The sequence below is a fragment of the Balaenoptera musculus genome, chromosome X (assembly GCF_009873245.2).
Source record: "Balaenoptera musculus isolate JJ_BM4_2016_0621 chromosome X, mBalMus1.pri.v3, whole genome shotgun sequence".
Classification (NCBI taxonomy): Eukaryota; Metazoa; Chordata; class Mammalia; order Artiodactyla; family Balaenopteridae; genus Balaenoptera; species Balaenoptera musculus.
In genome coordinates this window covers 31,109,819-31,132,258 of record NC_045806.1, presented here as the reverse complement: position 1 = coordinate 31,132,258, position 22,440 = coordinate 31,109,819, and the positions used below count along the sequence as shown (strand labels likewise).

General features: G+C 39.9%; 1 pseudogene; it reads right to left on the bottom strand.

Moving 5' to 3' along the window:
* Window positions 1-10,882: 10,882 nt before the first annotated feature.
* Window positions 10,883-22,222, bottom strand: LOC118888254 (annotated as a pseudogene).
* Between the last annotated feature and the right edge of the window lie 218 nt (window positions 22,223-22,440).

Genomic DNA, 22,440 nt, shown 5'->3' with positions numbered 1-22,440 from the left:
TTGATTTGCATATATCGAAGAATCCTTGCATTCCTGAGATAAACCCCACTTGATCATGGTGTATGATCCTTTTAATGTGTTGTTGGATTCTGTTTGCTAGTATTTTGTTGGGGATTTTGGCATCTATGTTCATCAGTTATATTGTTCTGTAGTTTTCTTTCTTTGTGACATCTTCGTTTGGTTTTGGTGTCAGGGTGATGGTGGCCTCGTAGAATGAGTTTGGGAGTGTTCCTCCCTCTGCTATATTTTGGAAGAGTTTCAGAAGGATAGGTGTTAGCTCTTCTCTAAATGTTTGATAGAATTCGCCTGTGAAGCCATCTGGTTCTGGGCTTTTGTTTGTTGGAAGATTTTTAATCACAGTCTCCATTTCAGTGCTTGTGATTGGTCTGTTTATATTTTCTATTTCTTCCTGGTTCAGTCTTGGAAGGTTGTGCTTTTCTAATAATCTGTCCATTTTTTCCAGGTTGTCCATTTTATTGGCATATAGTTCCTTGTAGTAATCTCTCATGATCCTTTGTATTTCTGCAGTGTCACTTGTTACTTCTCCTTTTTCATTTCTAATTCTATTGATTTGAGTCTTCTCCCTTTTTTTCTTGATGAGTCTGGCTAATGGTTTATCAATTTTGTTTATCTTCTCAAAGAACCAGCTTTTAGTTTTATTGATCTTTGCTATCGTTTCCTTCATTTCTGATCTGATCTTTATGATTTTTTTCCTTCTGCTAACTTTGGGGTTTTTTTGTTCTTCTTTGTCTAATTGCTTTAGTTGCAAGGTTAGGTTGTTTGAGATGTTTCTTGTTTCTTGAGGTAGATTGTATTGCTATAAACTTCCCTCTTAGAACTGCTTTTGCTGCATCCCATAGGTTTTGGGCCGTTGTGTTTTCACTGTCATTTGTTTCTAGGTATTTTTTTATCCTCTTTGATTTCTTCAGTGATCTCTTGGTTATTAGTAGCATATTGTTTAGCCTCCATGTGTTTGTATTTTTTACAGTTTTTTTTTTTCCTGTAATTGATATCTAGTCTCATAGCATTGTGGTCAGAAAAGATACTTGATACGATTTCAATTTTCTTAAATTTACCAAGGCTTGATTTGTGACCCAAGATATGATCTATCCTGGAGAATGTTCCATAAGCACTTGAAAAGAAAGTGAAATCTGTTGTTTTTGGATGGAACGTCCTATAAATATCACTTAAGTCCATCTTGTTTAATGCATCATTTAAAGCTTGTGTTTCCTTATTTATTTTCATTTTGGATGCTCTGTCCATTGGTGAAAGTGGGGTGTTAAAGTCCCATGCTATTATTGTGTTACTGTCAATTTCCCCATTTATGGCTGTAAGCATTTGCCTTATGTATTGGGTTCATAAATATTTATAATTGTTATATCTTCTTCTTGGATTGATCCCTTGATCATTATGCAGTGTCCTTCTTTGTCTCTTGTAATAGTCTTTATTTTAAAGTCTATTTTGTCTGATATTAGAATTGCTACTCCAGCTTTCTTCTGATTTCCATTTGCATGGAATATGTTTTTCCATCCCCTCACTTTCAGTCTGTATGTGTTCCTAGGTCTGAAGTGGGTCTCTGGTAGACAGCATATATATGGGTCTTTTTTTTGGATCCATTCAGCCAGTCTATGTCTTTTGGTTGGAGCATTTAATCCATTTATATTTAAGGTAATTATCAATATACATCTTCCTATTTCCATTTTCTTAATGGTTTGGGGTTTGTTTTTGTAGGTGTTTTCCTTCTCTTGTGTTTCTTGCCTAGAGAAGTTCCTTTAGCATTTGTTGTAAAGCTGCTTTGGTGGTGCTGAATTGTCTTAACTTCTGCTTGTCTGTAAACGTTTTAATTTCTCCATCGAATCTGAATGAGATCCTTGCTGGGTAGAGTAATCTTGGTTGTAGGTTTTTCCCTTTCATCACTTTCAATATTCCCTGCCACTCCCCTCTGGCTTGCAGAGTTTCTTCTGAAAGATTAGCTGTTAACCTTATGCGGATTCCCTTGTAAGTTATTTCTTGCTTTTCCTTTGCTGCTTTTAATATTTCTTCTTTGTATTTAATTTTTCATAGTTTGATTAATATGTTTCTTGGCATGTTTCTCCTTGGATTTATCCTGTATGGGAGTCTCTGCGCTTCCTGGACTTGATTGACTATCTCCTTTCCCGTGTTAGGGAAGTTTTCAACTATAATCTGTTCAAATATCTTCTCAGACCCTTTCTTTTTCGCTTATTCTTTTGGGACCCCTATAAATGAAATGTTGGTGCATTTAATGTTGTCCCAGAGGTCTGTGAGATTGTTCTCAATTCTTTTCATTCTCTTTTCTTTATTCTGCTCTGTGGTAGTTATTTCCGCTGTTTTATCTTCCAGGTCACTTATCCTTTCTTCTGCCTCATTTATTCTGCTGTTTATTCCTTCTAGAGAATTTTTAATTTCATTCATTGTGTTGTTCATCACTGTTTGTTTGCTCTTTAGTTCTTCTAGGTCCTTGTTCAACATTTCTTGTATTTTCTCCATTCTATTTCCAAGATTTGGGATTATCTTTACTATTATTACTCTGAATTCTTTTTTCAGGTAGATTGCCTATTTCCTCTTCATTTGTTTGGTCTGGTGGGTTTTTACCTTGCTCCTTCATCTGCTGCAATTTCTCTGTCTTCCCATTTTTCTTAACTTACTGTGTTTGGGGTCTCCTTTTCGCAGGCTGCAGGTAGGTAATTCCCATTGTTTTTGGTGTCTGTCCCCAGTGGGTAAGGTTGGTTCAGTGGGTTGTGTAGGCTTCCTGGTGGAGGGGACTGGTTCCTGTGGGGGGGGACTGGTGGGCGGGGCTGGGTTTTGTCTTTCTGCTGGGCAGGGCCGTGTCTGGTGGCGTGTTTTGGGGTGTCTGTGAACTTACTGTGATTTTAGGCAGCTTCTCTGCTAATGGGTGGTGTTGCGTTCCTGTCTTACTAGTTGTTTGGCATGGGGCATCCAGCACTGGAACTTGCTGGCCGTTGGATGGAGCTGGGTCTTAGCATTGAGATGGAGATCTATGGGAGAGCTCTCGCCCACTGATATTACATGGGGCAGGGAGGTCTCTGGTAGTCCAATATCCTGAACTCGGCTCTCCCACCTCAGAGGCTCAAGCCTAACACCAGGCCAGAGCACCAAGACCCTGTCAACCACACGCTTAGAAGAAAAGGGAGAAGAAAAGAAAGAAAAATAAATAAATAAAATAAAATAAAATAATTAAAATTTAAAAAGTATTAAAATAAAAAAATTTAGAAGTATTAAAAAAAAAAGAAGAGAGCAACCAAACCAATAAACAAATCTACCAATGATAACAAGCTCTAAAAACTATACTAAGATAAATATAAAAATCAGAAACAAGTCAATTGCAGACAAGAAACCCCAAGTCTACTGTTGTTCCCAAAATCCACCGCCTCAATTTTTGGTTGATTTGTTGTCTATTCAGGTATTCCACTGATGCAGGGTTCATCAAGTTGATTGTGGGGATTTAATCCACTGCTCCCGAGGCTGCATGCAGAAATTTCCCTTTCTCTTCTTTGTTCACACAGCTCCTGAGGTTCAGCTTTGGTTTTGGCCCCACCTGTGCGTGTAGGTTGCCCTCAGGCTTCTGTTCCTGCCCAAACAGGACGGGGTTAAAGCAGCGGCTGTTTAAGGGGCTCTGGCTCACTCATGCCGGGGGGATGGAGGGGTACAGTAGTTATAATTGGAATGCGGGGCGAGCCTGCAGCAGCAGAGGCAGGCATGATGTTGCAGCAGCCTGAGGTGCGCCGTGTGTTCTTCCGAGGAAGTTGTCTCTGGATCATGGGACCCTGGCAGTGGCGTGCTTCACAGCCTCCCTGGCAGGGGGTGGAGGCCATATGGATAGTGACCTGTGCTTTTACACAGGATTCTTAGTGACTGCAGCAGCAGTATTTCATGCCCATCTCTGGTTTCTGAGCTGATAGCCACGGCTCACGCCCGTCTCTGGAGCTCATTTAGGCAGTGCTCTGAATCCCCTTTCCTCGCACACCCCGAAACAATGATCTCTTGCCTCTTAGTCAGGTCCAGACTTTTTCCCAGACTCCCTTCCAGCTAGCTGTGGCACACTAGCCCGCTCAGGCTATGTTCATGTAGCCAACCCCAGTCCTCTCCCTGTGGTCTGACCTCCGAAGCCCATGCCTCAGCTCTCAGCCCACACCTGCCCCGGCGGGTGAGCAGACAAGCCTCTCAGGCTGGTGAGTGCTGGTCGGCACCGATCCTCTGTGCAGGAATCTCTTCGCTTTGCCCCCTGCACCCCTATTGCTGAGCTCTCCTCCATGGCTCCGAAGTTTCCCCCCCAGCCACCCCCTGTCTCCGCCAGTGAAGGGGTGTCCTAGTGTGTGGAAACGTTTTCTCCTTCATAGCTCCCTCCCAGAGGTGCAGGTCCCGTCCCTATTCTTTTGTCTCTGTTTTTTCTTTTTTCTTTTTCCCTACCCAGGTACGTGGAGATTTTCTTGCCTTTTGGAAAGTCTGTGGTCTTCTGCCAGTATTCGGTAGGTGTTCTGTAGGAGCTGTTCCACATGTAGATGTATTTTTGATGTATTTATTGGGAGGAAGGTGATCTCCACGTGTTACTCCTCCGCCATCTTGAAGGTCTACCCTGACCATTTTTTAATTGGGTTGTTTGTCCTTCCTTTTATATTGAGGTGTATGAGCTGTTTATATATTTTGGATATTAAACCCTTATCAGTCATATCATTGAAAAATAGTTTCTCCCACTCAATAGGTTGTCTTTTCATTTTATTGATGGTTTCCTTTGCTGTACAAAAGTTTTAAGTTTAATTATATCCCATTTGTATATTTTTGCTTGTATTTCTTTTGCCTTAGGAGACAGATCCAAAAAATGCTGCTATGATTTATGTCAAAGAGTGTTCTGCTTATGTTCTCTCCTATGAGTTTTATGATTTCAGGTCTTACAGTTAGGTCTTTAATTTAATTTGAGTTTATTTTTTTATATAGTGTGAGGAAATATTGTAATCTCATTCTTTTATAGGTAGCTGTCCAATTTTCCCAGCACCACTTAGTGAAGAGACTGTCTTTTCTCCGTTGTATATTCTTGCTTCCTTTGCTGTAGATTAATTGACCATAGGTGGGTGGGTTTATTTCTGGGCCCTGTGTTTTATTCCATTGATCTATATGTCTGTTTTTGTGCCAGTTCCATACTGTTTTCATGACTGTAGCTTTATAGTGTAGTATCACAGACTGTTCTTCATGCATTCATTTTCTACTGCTGCGTAACAAATTACTGCAAACTTACCAGTTAAAAAAACACATACAAATTTATTATCTCATGGTTTTTGAAATCAAGAGTCCAAATTTAGGTCGACTGCCTTCTCTGGTTCAGGTTGTTTCCTGGTTGAAATTATGGTGTTTACTTAGCTGTGTTCTAACCTGAAGACTTGACTGGAAAAAAACGCACTGCCAAGCTCACTCAGTTTGCTGGCAGAATTCATTTCCTCTTGCCTGTAGAACTATGAGTTTAGTTTTTTTCTAATTCTTGCATAATCAGATTTAATATTTACTAAAGGTATCCTGCATTTCCAGGTAGGGTAATCCTCTCCATAGGAAGTTCTCAGTGTAGCAGATTTCTTCTTCAATGCCAGCAGGAGAGTGACAGTGTGTCTTCTAGCTAAATGAAGTCATATATGGTGTCTGTAATCAAATAAATGATGTCCCATCTTCTTTGACATCAAATATAATGTAATCATGGATGTGGCTTATCATCATTTTTTCATATTCTATTGGTCAGAAACAACTCACATGCATTGCTCACATTCAAGAGTAATATACAGAGGTGTGAACAACAAAAGGCCAAGATCACGGTGACTACTTTAGCCTCTGTCTACCAAAATATATGCTGTGAACTTAATGATCCAAGTCTCTTCCTTCTCCAAAATATATTCACCCTCTCTTAAGATCCCCTAAATCCTGCATCTACTGTAACTCAATTCAAAATCTAAATCTCATCATCTCAATAAGGCTCGTGTGCAGATGACGCTCTTAGAGAGTATGTAGTTAGTACAGCAATAGGGGCAACATTCTTTTCTCTTTGTGGACTTCTGAGATAAAGCAACAGTCCCCAAAAACCCAATATGTAATAGTGGGACAGGCTTAAGACAGCACCTATAGACATTCCTGTTCAATAACAGGAAAAGTAGAAGGTATAAAATAGTTCCAGGCCCACAGTGTTGTGAAACCCTTTTGAATAAATGTTGTGAATTCCTTGATGAGCTTTTAATGCCTTCAAATAATTTTCCAAAGGCCACTCTCTGGGTTCTTTGTTCCTCCCTGGAGTCATCGTTGCTTTATTATGGAAGGGAGCACGTGTTTACAGCTGAGTATGCAAAACAATTACTTTGAAAACTGTGACCAAATGCATTCAGAAAAGGACCCAAAACTCCTACCTTACTTCTGTCAGTCAAAAGTTCCTCTCTATGGGACTTCCCTGGTGGCGCAGTGGTTAAGAATCTGCCTGCCAATGCAGGGGACACAGGTTCGAGCCCTGGTCAGTGAAGATTCCACATGCCGCAGAGCAAATAAGCCCGTGTGCCACAACTACTGAACCTGCACTCTAGAGCCTGCAAGCTACAACTACTGAGCCCGCGAGCCACAACTACTGAGCCTGCGTGCCACAACTACTGAAGCCCACACGCCTAGATCCCATGCCCTGCAACAAGAGAAGCCACCACAATGAGAAGCCCGCGCACCACAATGGAGAGTAGCCCCTGCTCACGACAACCAGAGAAAAGCCCATGCGCAGCAACAAAGACCCAATGTAGGCAAAAATTAAAGAAAAAAATGTTCCTCTCTAATTTACCCAGGATTCAAGAGTAAATGCTAAGACCCACTTTGCATTCCAGGCTTTAGTCTCTCAACTGTGAGACACCATCTGAGGGATCTGCTCTCTATTGAACACTCCATCACCTCTGAATTACACACTCCAAAGCTAAATTTAAACTTCATTCTCTCTGAAGGACATGCAGCTTACTGAATGCACAATAGGCCATGTCTTGGAACATTTGTAGGTGACTATTATCCCTGGGACTCATGTTTCCTCACTCCTTTTTAATTGTCCCTCTATTTTCCATACTATCTCACTTACTTCCAACTTCTAGACACAAAAATCTGAGGAACTCAAGCAATAGCACAGTGCCTTCAAAAGAGCAGATGCCCGATGTTTTGGAAATAAATAAGCCAATGAGCTTTGTATCTAAATGATTGATTTAATTTCTCCTAAATTCTTTATTAGCTAAGCAAATATTAGTAGATGTCTTTTATTTTACAAAAGGACATAGTAAAAAGTATTTGGAAAGACAAGAAATGATCATCTTTTAATTTACTGCTATCAATTTTTTAGGCAGAAATTTTTACTACTGAGTTCTTTCATCTTTCCAAACAAACATGAATTGAATACCATGTTACCTTGTTCTGGATTATAAACACTGTTTTACAGAGTTGCAAAACTCCTACTCTTACACTTGATACAAAGCAGTAAAAATGTAACCAAAATTATTCATAAACACAGATACAAAAACTATTTAAACCCTCTATTGAAAGAGACAACATTCGAAAGCTAATGAAAAAAGGAAGAAGGCAAAAGGAAGAAAGGAAGGGAGGGAGGGACAGCTGGAGAAAGAAAACAAGAAAAGAAGGGTAAGAGTGGGAGAGAGGGGGGAAGGAAGGAAGAAAATGAGGACGTGAGAAAGGAAAGGAAGGAGGAAAATGAGGAGCAAAAAAGATGGAACGAAGAAAGGAAGGAAGGAAAAAAGGAAGGGAGGGAGGAAGAATGGAAGAATGGAAGGAAGGAAGGAAGGAAGGAAGGAAGGAAGGAAGGAAGGAAGGAAGGGAGGAAGGAATCTAAGTTACCATATAAATCAGGAGCATAAAGAGATATATACTTTTTCCCTCCAACCCTACTCTGGACTTCAACTACTTAGAATATTGTCATCTTCAAAACAGTGTGAAAAATCTGCCTCACAGAAGCTGCTGAACTTGGTCCTGTAATATACACCAGGTATGGCAGTTGAGCTGTTCATGGTTTCAATTCTGGCTTGGGATCTCTCTTCCTCATCTCTTAGGGCCTCTTCATACCAGAAAGGAAGGGCAGTGGGGACTGTAACATAGGTTCTGATGAAAAATTCCAAGACTTTCATCTTGTTGATTTCAGCATGGGCTGCTGGACTCCACATGTATTCACAGCATGCAGGATAACTGCTGAGAACTCACCAGTACATCAGATAGTTTCTTCCATCACATCTCTGTTGATGAGCTTCATCACATCTCTGTTGATGAGCTTCATGGGCTATCAGTGGGTAAGGTGATTCCTCTCAGCATATATCCTCATCACTTTCTCACTTCCCAGATTTCCTCCTCAGTGTCCCAGTTACCATCCTTAAGGTTATAAACAGGACAGTTGAGTGGCCAGCCTTGGGCATGTACTTGTCTTTACTCAGTTTCCCATCAAAGGTGAGGTCTATTTTGTTGACAAGGGTATGAAAGTGCTTGGTGGAGTCAACCTCCTCCAAGTCAATGACAAAACCAGCTCCATCTACACAGAAAACCTGATTTCAGGGGAGTGGTCCTCATTCTTTTTGTTGAAATTCATCAGCATGTGTGCCTCCATGATGGGCTTTTTCATTTTATACTTCAACTATAGAAATGACACTAAGAAAACCACTTTCTTAATTACAGGGTCGCTGTACAAGCACTCATTGTGAGGAAAGCTTATGAAGTGCTTGTCTTCCTTTCCTGGCTCTGTTGGCACCTTTATCAGTTATTGTGCATGATACAGCTGTAGCAGTAGTGATGGTGGATGGGACTCTCCAAGATCCCTGGAGAGTGCTAGGTGTCCTTAAAACAGGCAAGTCTGGGGAATACCCTTGAAAATAAGTGAGAAGGAGGAGTAGGACTCTTCTCCAGCTGCAAAGGAGAGTCAAAACCTCCCAGATCCTACATCTCACCTCAGATGTACATAGCCACAGCAGCCTACAGCCTCTCCAGACTAACAGCAGGGGCAGGTCTTTGCTCCCCATTACTCAAGTTCTGGAGCATGTAGTCCATTCAGGTCTCTACCATGGTGATCTCTGTCTGTACTTGGAGTTCTGGCTCATTGATTATAAGCTCTGTGGATAATATTACCTTCCCTGTATGTGCTGAGAATTTTGCCCAACCCTTACACAGATGGGTCAGGGTCCCAAGCACAGTAGAGAAGATGCAACACAAGGCAGGAGCCCTAAGATCAAGGGTGGGCTGTCAGAGAAAAAACACTTTGATCTGTTGCTTCCCTTTTATCCTGTAGAATTATTATCTTAAAGACCTTCTTTCTTAAAGATATATTTACTACATGGAAAAGTCTGATACACAGGATTTTGTGAGCCCGTAAATTTCTGACATTATCTAACATTGCATTGTCTAGTGTAGTGACTTTTAAAATTACCATTATTCATAATAAGAATATATAAATATATATAATAAAATACCTAGTCTTACTATATATGATTCTTTCTGATAGTCTCTGTCCTATTTCTAGTCTTTATATTCTAGTCCATTCTTTTATATTCTATTAAAATAATAATAATAAAAAGTCAGTACTCACCCATTAAAGAGACTTCAGGTGCTTATGGTAGCCTCTGGAGTCATACTGCTTCGAGAAATTCAAATTTTTTACTCTCCTGATATGATGCTCTATTGATACTTGATGGCAGCTGTGGTTTCTGGTGCCACCTCAGATTCCTGCAGTGAAACAATAGAAATCCATTGTACTAAGACACGCTTGGAATAGCTAAAGGGGAACTTTAAAATGCTCGCTCCAAACTATCTTGTCATTTGTCTTGTATTGTAGACTTCAGTCTCAACACAACGTCATGGCATGCCCCTCCTCTCCACTGCGAAAAGTACTTATACTTGACTTTAATCCATCAAATCAAATATCTCTGTATTAGACTTAATGAACCTTGAAATACTTTTTCTCTGTGAACAGCACTGGTAGGAAAAGGAAATAACAATATACAGACTGGGAGAAAATATTTGTAAATCACATATCTGAAAAAGGGCTTGTTCCCTAAATAAAAAAGAACTCTCTAAATCCAACAGTAATAAACAGAGTCTAATTAGAAAATTGGCATAAGACCTAAACACATGCTTTACCAAAGAGGCATGTGGATACAGATAAGCAGATGAAAACCTGAAAACACATTAAACATTATTATCCTTTAAGGAAATGTACATTTAAACCACTGAGATAACACTACATATCTATGAGAATGGCTTTAAAAGTACTAAAAATACCCTGTCCTGGTGAGGATGTGGAGGAGCTGGATCTCTCATACATTGATTGTGGGAATGTGAAATAGTCCAGGTTCTCTGGAAAACCATTCAGAAGTTTATAATAAAGTTAACTTTTACTTATGTTTGAACAGGAACCTACTGCACATTTTCATGGAGAAATAAAAATTTATACTCACACAAAAAAATCTGCATCTTAATGTTTATAGAAGCTTAATTTGTAATAGCCAAAAACTGGAAGCAAACCAAATTCCCTTTTATTAGGAATAGATAAGACTGTGATCCATACCATGGAATACTACGCCACAATAAGAAAGAAGAGACAAGCGTACATGTTACAACTGGGATCAATCTCAAGGCTATAATGATGAGTGAAAAAAGCCAATCTTAAAGGTAAACCTTATCTACTCTAATTTCCTTTATATAAAATTCTCAAAAGGACAAAATTATGTAGGTATATGTGTTTCAGGTTTGCTTCAGTCTTTCAATCCTAATTTATTTTAATGCATTTGAAATGTTGGTTTTATCTTTTGAGACATTAGCATGCTTCAATTATTTAGATATTACTTATGACTTATACAACCTATACTTGTGGTGAAGATGGAGTAACTGTGACTGGATTTATCAACTTGCCTGAAACAACTGAAAAAACAGATAAAATATATGAGAACAATAATCAATATACTGGACACCATTCCATAAAAGACAGTGATGGCTGAGAGATGGAAAACAAAGGATGTGAGCCTGTAATTTCCCCAGTTTACTGCCTGGACCCAGGTGGAACCTGGGTTCTCTGTGAGTTGATGAGATGAAGCTAAGAGTCTGGGGAGGGTAACTCAGATAGAGTTCCTAAGAGAGAGTACTGGGGAGGAGAGAGCTGCACAGAGAAAGAACTGTGGAGTCCACATAGGGCTGGGAGTACTTCCTGTCAGAGTGATAAACCATATGATTCATGGGGCATCAGTGAGAGTACTAAGAATTGTTTTGTCTCAGTAGTGTGGTGAGTTAAGCCGTAGTTAATTCTTCTCTGGCCCCAACTAACAAAGCTTGCAAGCAAGAACGCAAAGGATTATTTTGTTTCTAAGTAACTTCATAGCATTACAGAACACATCTTGAGTACACTGATGTATTGAAATTTAAAGTAAATGTATTTCACTGAATAACCAAAGCCATCTTGAAAAATAAGAACAATGCTGGATGTATCACACTGCCCTGTTTCAAACTATACTACAAAGCTACAGTCATCTAAACAGTATGGCATTGCAGAGAAACAGACACATAGATCAATGGAACAAAATAGAGAGCCCAGAAATAAATCCGCACTTATATGCTCAATTAATCTATGACAAAGGAAGCAAAAGCATACAATGGAGAAAATACAGCATCTTCAATAAATGGTGTTGGGAACACTGGGCAGCTACATGCAAAAGGATGAAACTGGATCACTTTCTCATACCATACACAAAAGCAAAATAAAAATGGATCAAAGACTTAATGTAAGACCTGAAACCATAAAACTCCTAGAAGGAAACAGTATGCTCTTTGATGTCAGTCTTACCAATATTTTCTAGGATCTGTTTCCTCAGGCAAGGGGAAAAAAAGCAAAAATAAAAACAAAAAACAAACAAACAAAAACAACTAAATGGGACTATATCAAACTAAAAAGCTTTTGCATAGGTAAGGAAACCATCAACAAAATGAAAAGGCAACCTACTGAATGGTAGAAGATATTTGCAAATGATATATCTGATAAGGAGTTAGTATCTAAAATATACAAAGAACTCATATAACTCAACATCCAAAAAACAAACAACCCAATTAAAAAATGGGCAGTGGACCTGAATAGACATTTTTCCAAAGAAGACCTACAGATGACTAACAGGTATATGAAAAGATGCTCAATATCCCTATTCATCAGAGAAATGCAACTCAAAACCACAATGAGAAACCACCTCCCACCTGTCAGAATGGCTATCATCAAAAAGACAACAAATAACAAATGTTGCTGAGTATGTGGAAAAAAGGAAAACTTCATCCACTGTTGTTGGAATTGTAAATTGGTAGAGCCACTATAGAAAACAGTATGGAGGTTCCTCAAAAAATTGAAAACAGAACTACTGTATGATCCAACAATTTCACTTCTGGTTATTTACCTGAAGAAAACAAAAACAATAATTCTAAAAGATACATGCACCCCAATGTTTATTGCAGCATTATCTACAATAGCCAAGATATGGGAGCAACCTACGTGCTCATCAATTGATAAGTGGATAAAAAAGATGCCATTAAAAAAATGAAATCTTGCCATTTAGGACAACATGGATGGATCTAGAGGGTATTACACTAAGTGAAATAGTGAGACAGAGAAAGACAAATGTGTATGTGTATGGAAACACAAAAGACACTGAATAGCCAAAGCAATCTTGATAAAGAAAAACAGAGCTGGAGTAATCAGGCTCCCTGACTCCAGACTATACTACAGATTATACAGATTACACTTATATGTGTAATCCAAAAAACAAAAGTAGATTCATAGATACAGAGAACAAAAGGATGGTTGCCAAAGTGGAGGGTGGTGGGGAGTTGGGCAAAATAAGTGAAGAAGATTAAGAGATACAAACTCTTAATTATAAAATAAGTAAGCCATGGTGATGTAATATACAGCATAAGGAATATGGTCAACACTACTATAGTAAATTTTTATGGGAACAGATGGTTACTAGACTTACCGTGGTGATCATTTTGTAATGCATGTAAAGGGTGAATCACTGTGTAGTTCACCTGAAACTAATATAATATTACATCAACTATATTTCAATAAAAAATAATTTTTAAAAAGTTGCATTTTTTATAGGAAAGTGTGAATAAGGTAAAATTGCAATTTCACAACCTCTGGCATTAAATCAAATATTACCAGGCTTGAAGAGAAGGAAGAATATAATACCAATATTAGGAGAAAATTAATCAATCAAAACTGACTTGGAAATGCTACAGATGATAGAATGAGTAGACAAGGACAACCAAGCAGTTATTATAACCACATTATCATTTGTTCAGTTGAATTTTGCCCTGTTTGCTCCACTGGGAGCAGGTGCAGCTTTCAGAGGAGGACTGAAGACCCGGCCAACAGGTCAGGTTCCAGTTTGGACAAGACGGTGCACTGGAGAAGACCCAAAGGAAGGACACTCTATTGCAGAGACAGCAGGAGCTGATAAAAATGCCAGCTCCTAGGCAGTCAGCTCTCAAGATGTTGGTAAAAGAAGCTCACAGACAATCCCCAAATTGTGTGCCTTATTTCAACCTTATTTCTTTAAACCCGCAATAAGTTCCTGGCTCCAACATCCTTCTTTCTATATCCTGAGAGGCATTAAGGAGTAGTGAGAAGAGAGGTGAGAGACAGAAGGTCTGACTCAGGCTGGGAAGAGTGGAGCAGAGTGGGCTCTAGATGAATTCAGAGAAGAGGTCTAGTGGCAGCTCTGTCACAGACTAGACATGTGAAATCAGATAAAATCACACGCTCTTTGAGCCTGAAGATCCCATATGTGAATTTGGTTTTATAAATCCTGTTTTCTAAGAGTTCTGTAATGTGTATGAAGTATATATATAAAGCACATGGTACAGTGCCTGGCATAACATAGGGCTTTGATGAATGAGAGTTATTGCTCTATGTTGATTGCAAATCCTAACCCTCACCTGTGTGTGTGTGTGTGTGTGTGTGTGTATGAGTGTGTGTGTGTGTGTGTATGAGTGCGTGTTTTCTAAATCTAGGCTTTCTCAGAAACCATAAAGTGCTATAGGACATGGTATATCAAATCAGACCAAAATGCTTCTCAGCAAGTAAAACATTGTAAAAATTTCCCTGCAGAGTTTATGTTCTTTAATTTGGGTGTGGGAATATCTTCCCAGGTGGATGTAATTCAAATTTCCTAGAATTTGTGTCAAGGATGAACCCCTTCCCTTCCTCCCAGCCGCCATTTGTAGGGGTTCATAATACATTAGTCCTTCCTTCTCTGTGTGAATTACCTTCCAAGACCACAGTGGATGAGTGAAACCACAGATGAAACCTATATATACTATGTTTCTTCCCATTCATGCATATGATAAAGTTTAGTTCACAAACTAGACACAATAAGAGAATATACAAAATGCCAGCATCACTAGTCTTGCACTTTAGGCCATTATTAAGTAAAATAAGGGTTATTTGAACATGAGTGCTGTGAAACCTCAATAGTCGACGTGGTAACAGAGAGACTACTAACTGACTAACAGGAGCCATATACTGGACAAAGGGAATCATGTCCCAGGTGGAATGGAGCAGGACAGAATGAGATTTAATCATAGTACTCAGAATTGCATGGAATTGAAATTTTGTAATCATGTATTTCTGAAATTTTGCATTTAATATTTTAACATTTCAGACCACAGTTGACTGCGGGTAACTGAAACATCAAAAAGCACAACCAGGATAAGGGGGTACTACCATATGTCACCCCCAAAGTTCCACTTTGGCATACTGGTTATTTTTAATTGAAGGTACTTGAGAAACAGTCAGTTCAAGAAGTACACTCTGACCCTCCGTTGTCCCCCTGAAAGCAGGAGTAAAATCTCCGATGTGAAAGGCACCCTCCCTGTACCAGGAGGGTAGAAGACATCCATATCAACAGAGACAGAGAACTTAGAGCCAAGAAGACTGTATAAACAAACATTGTTACTTCTTGGCCACTTACTACCCCTAGTCCAAACACCTTTGTCATGTCAATTCTTCACAGATTTATTGTCTAAAAGCTTCCTGCTCTAGTCACTTCATCGAGTCTCATATCTTTGTGGAGCTCCCATAGATACATACATAAATTTGTTTTTCCCCTGTTAATCTGTCCTTTTATTACAAGGAAGTCTCACCCAAGAACTTAGAAGGGTAGAGGGAAAATTATTTTTCCTTCCCTTCACCTTCCATGCAACCCTTCCCCCACTTTTACATTCATTTCAACCCCACCAAAAATTTAGCTCTCACTTATCGTTTGCCAAACTACACTGAAGACAGCTTGATTAAATTCTCCTTTGAATGAAGTGAATGCTGGCTCTCCTAGGCGATGGCAAACTGTCAGCCCAGTGGCTTCTGGGTGTCTAATCTTAAGGGAGTATCATCTATATTTCTCAGAAACTCCTTAGAGGTGACACATACAAAAAAAGAATTAAAAAAAAGCAAACAGTTTGTGCATGAGTTTAGATGCACTGGGACGAGAATACAGGTCACATTCCATTCCTGTTCCAGGTGAGAATTTCTCTCTGGTTTGCTTGGGATCCAAAAGTAACAGCTAACAGCAGTTTACCATCCCAGACACTTGGGTTTTAACACTGAGACACATCACCTGGGGGTCTGGTCCCTGCTCACGATGCCCTCAGCCTCATCTGGCTCACCATTCAGTTTCATGTAAAATTAACTACCACTGAAGGACCTGAAGTTTCTTTTTCCCCATCCCTTAATTTTATTTATTTATTCGTTATTTTAAAATTTCTTTTAGAATTATATTCTTCTATTATTTTTAAAATTTTTTAGGAAGATTGTATTTTTTTAATTAAAAACATTTATATACAATTGTAAAGGTTACTTTCCATTTTCAGTTGTTATAAGATATTGGCTATATTCCCCATGTTGTACAATACTTCCTTGAGCCTATCTTACACCCAATAGTTTGTGCCTCCCAATCCTCCACCCCTATATTGTCCCCCCACCTTCCACTGGTAACTACTAGTTTGTTCTCTATATCTGTAAGTCTGCTTCTTAGTTTCTCTCTTAGTTTCCCAAAGTCCCAAACCACCACACTTAACTGCATGACCACGCTGACAGTCTCATAGGACTGTCCACTTCTACCCACTCACTCCTTCAGTTCACTAGTCTTTAGGAATTAGAAGATTCCATAATTGTCCTTGAAGGATTGTTGGTTCCATATGTTAAAACTCTATTGGCAGGTCCTGAGTCATTAATCCTGGCAATTCCAGTACTAGTGCGGTGCTTTCCTAAGAGCAGCTGTTCAGTGAAGGTTTGGAGAATAAACGATCCAATACATATGAGGTCTAATTTATTAACATTTATTTCATATACATTCTTGAAAGAACTAAGCAAATTCATGTACCTATCATTTAATTTTATAAAACAAGCATTAAAAAAGATAAGAAGAGGGGGGTGATGGTGGGATGAATTGGGAGACTGGGATTGACATATATACATTAATATGTACAAAATGGATAACTAATAAGAACCTGCTGTATAATAAAATAAAATTCAAGAAAAAATAAGAAAACTAAGATTTCAGTATCTCTTTTATTTACCTTTTGATTCCATCTATCTTAAAGCTGATTTCTTTCACATTTGCAAGGAAATGCCTACAGCAGTATCATGTTATCTTGCTCCAGATGACAAAATAAGATGGATGGTTTCACAATTTATTTATAAAATAACAAAGCTCTTACAAGTAAACCTCATTATAGAATTAAATACATCACCAACATCATTCATAAACTTAAAGGTTTTGAAGGTAATTAAATCTATATTAAAAGAAATATTTGAATAATACATATACCAAAAAAAGAATAAATTTTCAAGTTACACATACAAAATAGGAACACATAGGCATATATACTGTTATATGGGCTTTCAGCCCCACCTCAGACCTAAATTCTATCAACACTAACTGCCTCTTCCAACAATGCATGAAGAAACTACCTCTGACTCCCCTAGGTGTGGGAGAAGCTGCTACTCTCGATACTAGAACTTGCAGTAGCCACGGAAGGAGAGGAGCCCTGGCTGAAGTTCTGGCTCGGGCTCTCTCTCTTTCATCTTGCAAAGCCTCCTCATACTGAGATGGGAAAGAACTTGGGTCAGTCCCATGAACCTTGGCCAGAAACTCCAGGACCTTCGTCTTGGTGGTTTCAGCGTGGGCTCTGGGGCCCCACAGGAACTCAAATTGCGCAGGATCAGTGTTGGCCACATGCCGGTAATCCAGGTATTTTTCCTTCACGAAACCTTTGGTGATGAGCTCCCTGGGCTCCCCAAAGATGAAGTGCTTCCTCCCAGAATATAACCTGGTCACATTCAGAACTTCCCAGACTTCATCTTCGGTAGCACGGTTGCCCTTTACAAAGATCACACCCAGGATAAGTATCAGGATGCCAGTCTTGGGCATGCCCACTTCACCGTGCAGCTTCCCATCATAGGTAAGGCCAATTTGATGAGGAGGCAATAGTGGTGGTTGGCGGGATCCACTTCCTTCAGATCAAGGTGAAAGATCATCTCCAAGCACTCAGAGGCTCTCAGGAGGATCTCAGGGAAGTGGACTTGGCAATCTTTGATGACAATCTCCAACATATCTGCCTTTGTTATTGGCTCTTTCATTTGATACTTGAGCAGCAGGAAATTCACCACAGAGTCACTTCCTTATCTAGAGCATCTATGGGCACATTCTTGGGGTCTAGCACAGCCTGTGAGATGCCTGGACTAGGCTCTTCTTCTTGGATCATGGAGCCCTCATCTCATTTGCTGGATGAGGTGGCTGTGATGGCAGTGGGAGATGCATAGAAACTCTGAGGACCCTCAGGAGTGGGTCCTCAAATACTTGCAAATGAAGCAACTGACAAAGGATTAATCTCCAAAATTTACAAGCAGCTCATGCAGCTCAATATCAAAAAAACAAACAACCCAATCCAAAAATGGGCAGAAGACCTAAAGAGACATTTCTCCAAAGAAGATATACAGATAATCAACAAACTCATGAAAGGATGCTCAACATCACTAATCATTAGAGAAATGCAAATCAAAACTACAATGAGGTATCACCTCATACCAGTCAGAATGGCCATCATCAAAAAATCTACAAACAATAAATGCTGGAGAGGGTGTGGAGAAAACGGAACCCTCTTGCACTGTTGGTGGGAATGTAAATTGATACAGCCACTATGGAGAACAATATGGAGGTTCCTTAAAAAACTAAAAATAGAACTACCATATGACTCAGCAATCCCACTACTGGGCATATACTCTGAGAAAACCATAATTCAAAAAGAGACATGGACCACAATGTTCATTGCAGCTCTATTTACAATAGCCAGGACATGGAAGCAACCTACGTGTCCATCGACAGATGAATGGATACAGAAGATGTGGCACATATATACAATGGAATATTACTCAGCCATAAACAGAAACGAAATTGAGTTATTTGTAGTGAGGTGGATGGACCTAGAGACTGTCATACAGAGTGAAGTAAGTCAGAAAGAGAAAAACAAATACTGTATGCTAACACATATATATGGAATCTAAAAAAAAAAAAAAAAATGGTCCTGAAGAACCTAGGGACAGGACAGGAATAAAGACACAGACCTACTAGAGAATGGACTTGAGGACATGGGGAGAGGGAAGGGTAAGCTGGGACAAAGTGAGAGAGTGGCATGGACATATATACACTACTAAACGTAAAATAGGTAGCTAGTGGGAAGCAGCCGCATAGCACAGGGAGATCAGCTCGGTGCTTTGTGACCACCTAGTGGGGGGATAGGGAGGGTGGGAGGGAGGGAGACGCAAGAGGGAAGAGATATGGGGACATATGTATATGTATAACTCTTTCACTTTGTTATAAAGCAGAAACTAACACACCATGTAAAGCAATTATACTCCAATAAAGATGTTTAAAAAAATAAATAAAGATATAAAGGAAGAAAAAATCTATAGTAACCAAGATTTTGTGGCATTAAGTTCAGGCATAGGCAAATAAACCAAAGTAATCAAATAGAGTGTCTCCAAACAGACCCACTTGTACATGGTTGCTTGATTTATTAAAAATGTGCCATTGCAGAGAAGTGGGGAAAGAGCAGTATTTTTATGAAGAAATGACAGCAGAACAGTTGGCTCTAGAAGAATTCAGACCAGGGCTCTAGCCCCAGCTCTGTCATATTCTAACCCTGTGAACATGGGCACATTACCAAACTTTATGAGCCTCAGGCCCTTCATCTATTAAGTGAGTTTGATAAGCCCTGTCTTCTAGGACTGTTGGAATATATGTAATATATATAAAGTACATATCACAGTGACTGGCATATCTTAGATGATTAATAGTTTATGAATACATGTCTATAGGATGAAGTGCTATAGGATGTGGAATAGCAAATCAACCAAAATGCTGATTTGCAAGTAAAGCTTCATCAACTTCCCCCATTTGAAGACATATTATAATAGGGAAGAACAAATCTGACTCCATATTAGATCTGTTCCTTTCACTTTAACCTTACTTTAACCTTTGTGCTCTGCTGCCTGTGCTTAGTCATGCTGGCTCTGCACCTTTTGTAAAAGAATGTTGCCTATAGCTTGAAATATACGGGATAGCCTGACCATGACCTGACCTGAACAGAGAATAACTTTGTCTTGTTGGAGGTCTACAGGAACATCATGTGACCTGACCAACCATGGGTTCTGGCTTTTTAGGGCATGAGCCACCCATTTCCTTGCATGGCCCTGCAATAAACCTTTCTCTGCTCCAAACTCCAATGTTTCGGTATAGTTTGGCCTCAGTGTGCATCAGGCACATGGACTTGCATTCAGTAACAATATTATTTAATTTGAGTGCTGGGGAGTCTTCTCCAATTGGATGCAACTCAAAACTCCTAAAATTTGTGTGAAGGGCCATCTTCTTCTATCCCTCCCAGCTGCCTTTCCATCCAAACCACCCCATTTTCATTCATTCCACCACAAGCAGAAATCTAGCCCTCATTTGTAGATTTACAAAATTACATTCAAGATAACAATTCAAATGCCCTTTTTAATGGAGCAGGCTCTGACTCTTAGCACAAAGACAAAGAGTGACAGCTCAGTGTCTTCCTCACATCTTACCTCAATCTAGTGACAAACTTTTTTCACAGAAACCCTCTGGACACAATATATATAAAACATCTAGTTTCTGTACTGGGTTCATCTGAACTGGGAAAAGCGCAGGACCCATTCCATTACTGCCACAGATGGAGGTTCTCTCTAGTTTACCTAAAATACCAAAGTAACTGCTATGAACAGTTTTTCATTCCAGGCTTAGTCTCTCAACTCTAAGATACAACGGTTGAGTGTCTGGCCTCTGCTCACAACACTGAGAGCCTCACCTAGTCCACCAGCCAACTTAACTTAAAAGTACCTCCCACTGGAGAAACTGCAGGGTCCAAAACCTCAAACTTCCTTGCTTTATGACATTTACATTTGACTGTTCTCATCTGGAGCCCATCCTGCTTAACTCTTTTTTATTTGTTATATTTTATTTGTGCAGAGTATTTCACCACCTTCATCATGTGAAAGCGGTTCCTAGACTCTAAAATTCCATAGGCAAGGGCTGGATCTTCTTTATTTTAGCATCCTCAGTACTAATAAGGAGTCTTCCAAAGAGCAGATGCCCAATAATGTCTGAAGGATGAAAGGGCCTATGGCCTAAGGGTTAATTAACAATGGTTTTATTTCTCCTACATCCTTGAATAAGCTAAGCAAATCTGTGTCTTTAATTTTACTAAAAGACTAAAATATAAAAAAACAATAATTAACCATTTTATTTTTGCCTCTATTTCGTGATCCTAATTACTGACATTTCACTATGTGATTCTTTCGTATTTCCAAGAAAATACCAAAACTCTTACTCTTAAACCTGATCAACAGCAACAGATGTGTGATCCATGTCATTCATAAACTTAGATTCTGATACTAAATAAGCCTTTCATAAAAATGACATTTGAAAAATACAAAAAAAAAAAAAAAAAAAAGAGGTGAAAGTTCTCCATACAGAAAAGGAACAGAAAGATCTTATCCACTGTGTTCTTTGCAGCCCACTTTGGCCCTCCATTACTAAGAACGTTCACTCTTCGTCCACAACATGAAGAATCTGCCTCAGACTTCACTAGGGGCAGGAAAAGCTACTGGACATAGCCCTGGAATTTGCACTGACTACGTCAGTAGTGCCAGTCCTGGCTGCAACTCTCACTCAGGCTCTCTCTTTCTCATCTCTCCAAGCTTCTTCATACCAGGGCTGGAAGGCACTGGGACAGCTTTCTTGACTTTGGCCAAACCTCCCAGGATTTTCGTCTTGCAGGTTTCAACCTGGGCTCTTGGACCCCACAGATCACATCTGGAGGATCACGGCTGGGCACCTGCCCCTACTCCAGGTACTTTCCCTGCATCAAATCTCTGGTGGTGAGTTTCTTGGGCTCCCCCCAAGTTAAATGCCTTCTCCTCGCATATACCCCTACGCTATTCAGGAATCCTAAGATCTCTTCCTCAGTGGCGTAAGTGCCATTCATGAAAATCAAACCCAGGAGAGGCATCAGGAGCCCTGTCTCATGCACCTCCCTGCCACCAATCAAACTCTCTTTGCTGGTCATGTCCAACTTGCTAACAAGGGCATAAGAGTAACTTCTGGGGTTGGTTTCTTTTACATTAATGCCAAAGATCAGCTTCGTGTACTTAGAGGTTCTCCTGAAGATTTCAGGGAAGTAGTGCTTGCATTGTACTTTGTGTTGACAATCTTTAGCATGTCTGCTTTTGTAGTGGGTCTCTTATTTTATACTTGTGCAGCAGGAACTGCGCTGTCAACTGCACTATTCTTCCTCATTAGAAGGCGTCTGGGTCAGCTCTGAAATGAGAGCGGGGCCTCAGAGGTGCCTGTGCTTTTCTCATCTTGGCTCTTGGCACCTTCATCTGATCTCATGCATGCAACACCTGCAGAAGCAATGGTAGTGGATGTGGCTCTCTGAGGTTCCTAAGAATGCCAGCAGCAGGGGGGGTGGCTCTGGGCAATATCCCCCAAAATAGGAGGGCAAGTGTCTGACTTTGGGATTTGTAGTGTTTCTCACCACATTTCTTACTGCTCTGCTCCCAAGGCATGGTGACACTGGCCAGGGTCATGAGGCGTAAGTGTGGGCAGGAGAGCAGGTAATTCCAGTCCAGTGGAGGAAGGAGGATAGAGGGTGTGCTCATCTTCAGCAGGGAGATAATCCTGTAGCTATAATAAAGACCATCTTCGCAGGTTTCTTTGAGGGCATTACTCTAGGAACCCGCAGGGCTCCTGTTCTTCTTCCTGCCCCTAAGATCTCTGGTGTAGTGGATTGAACTGTGTGTCCCAA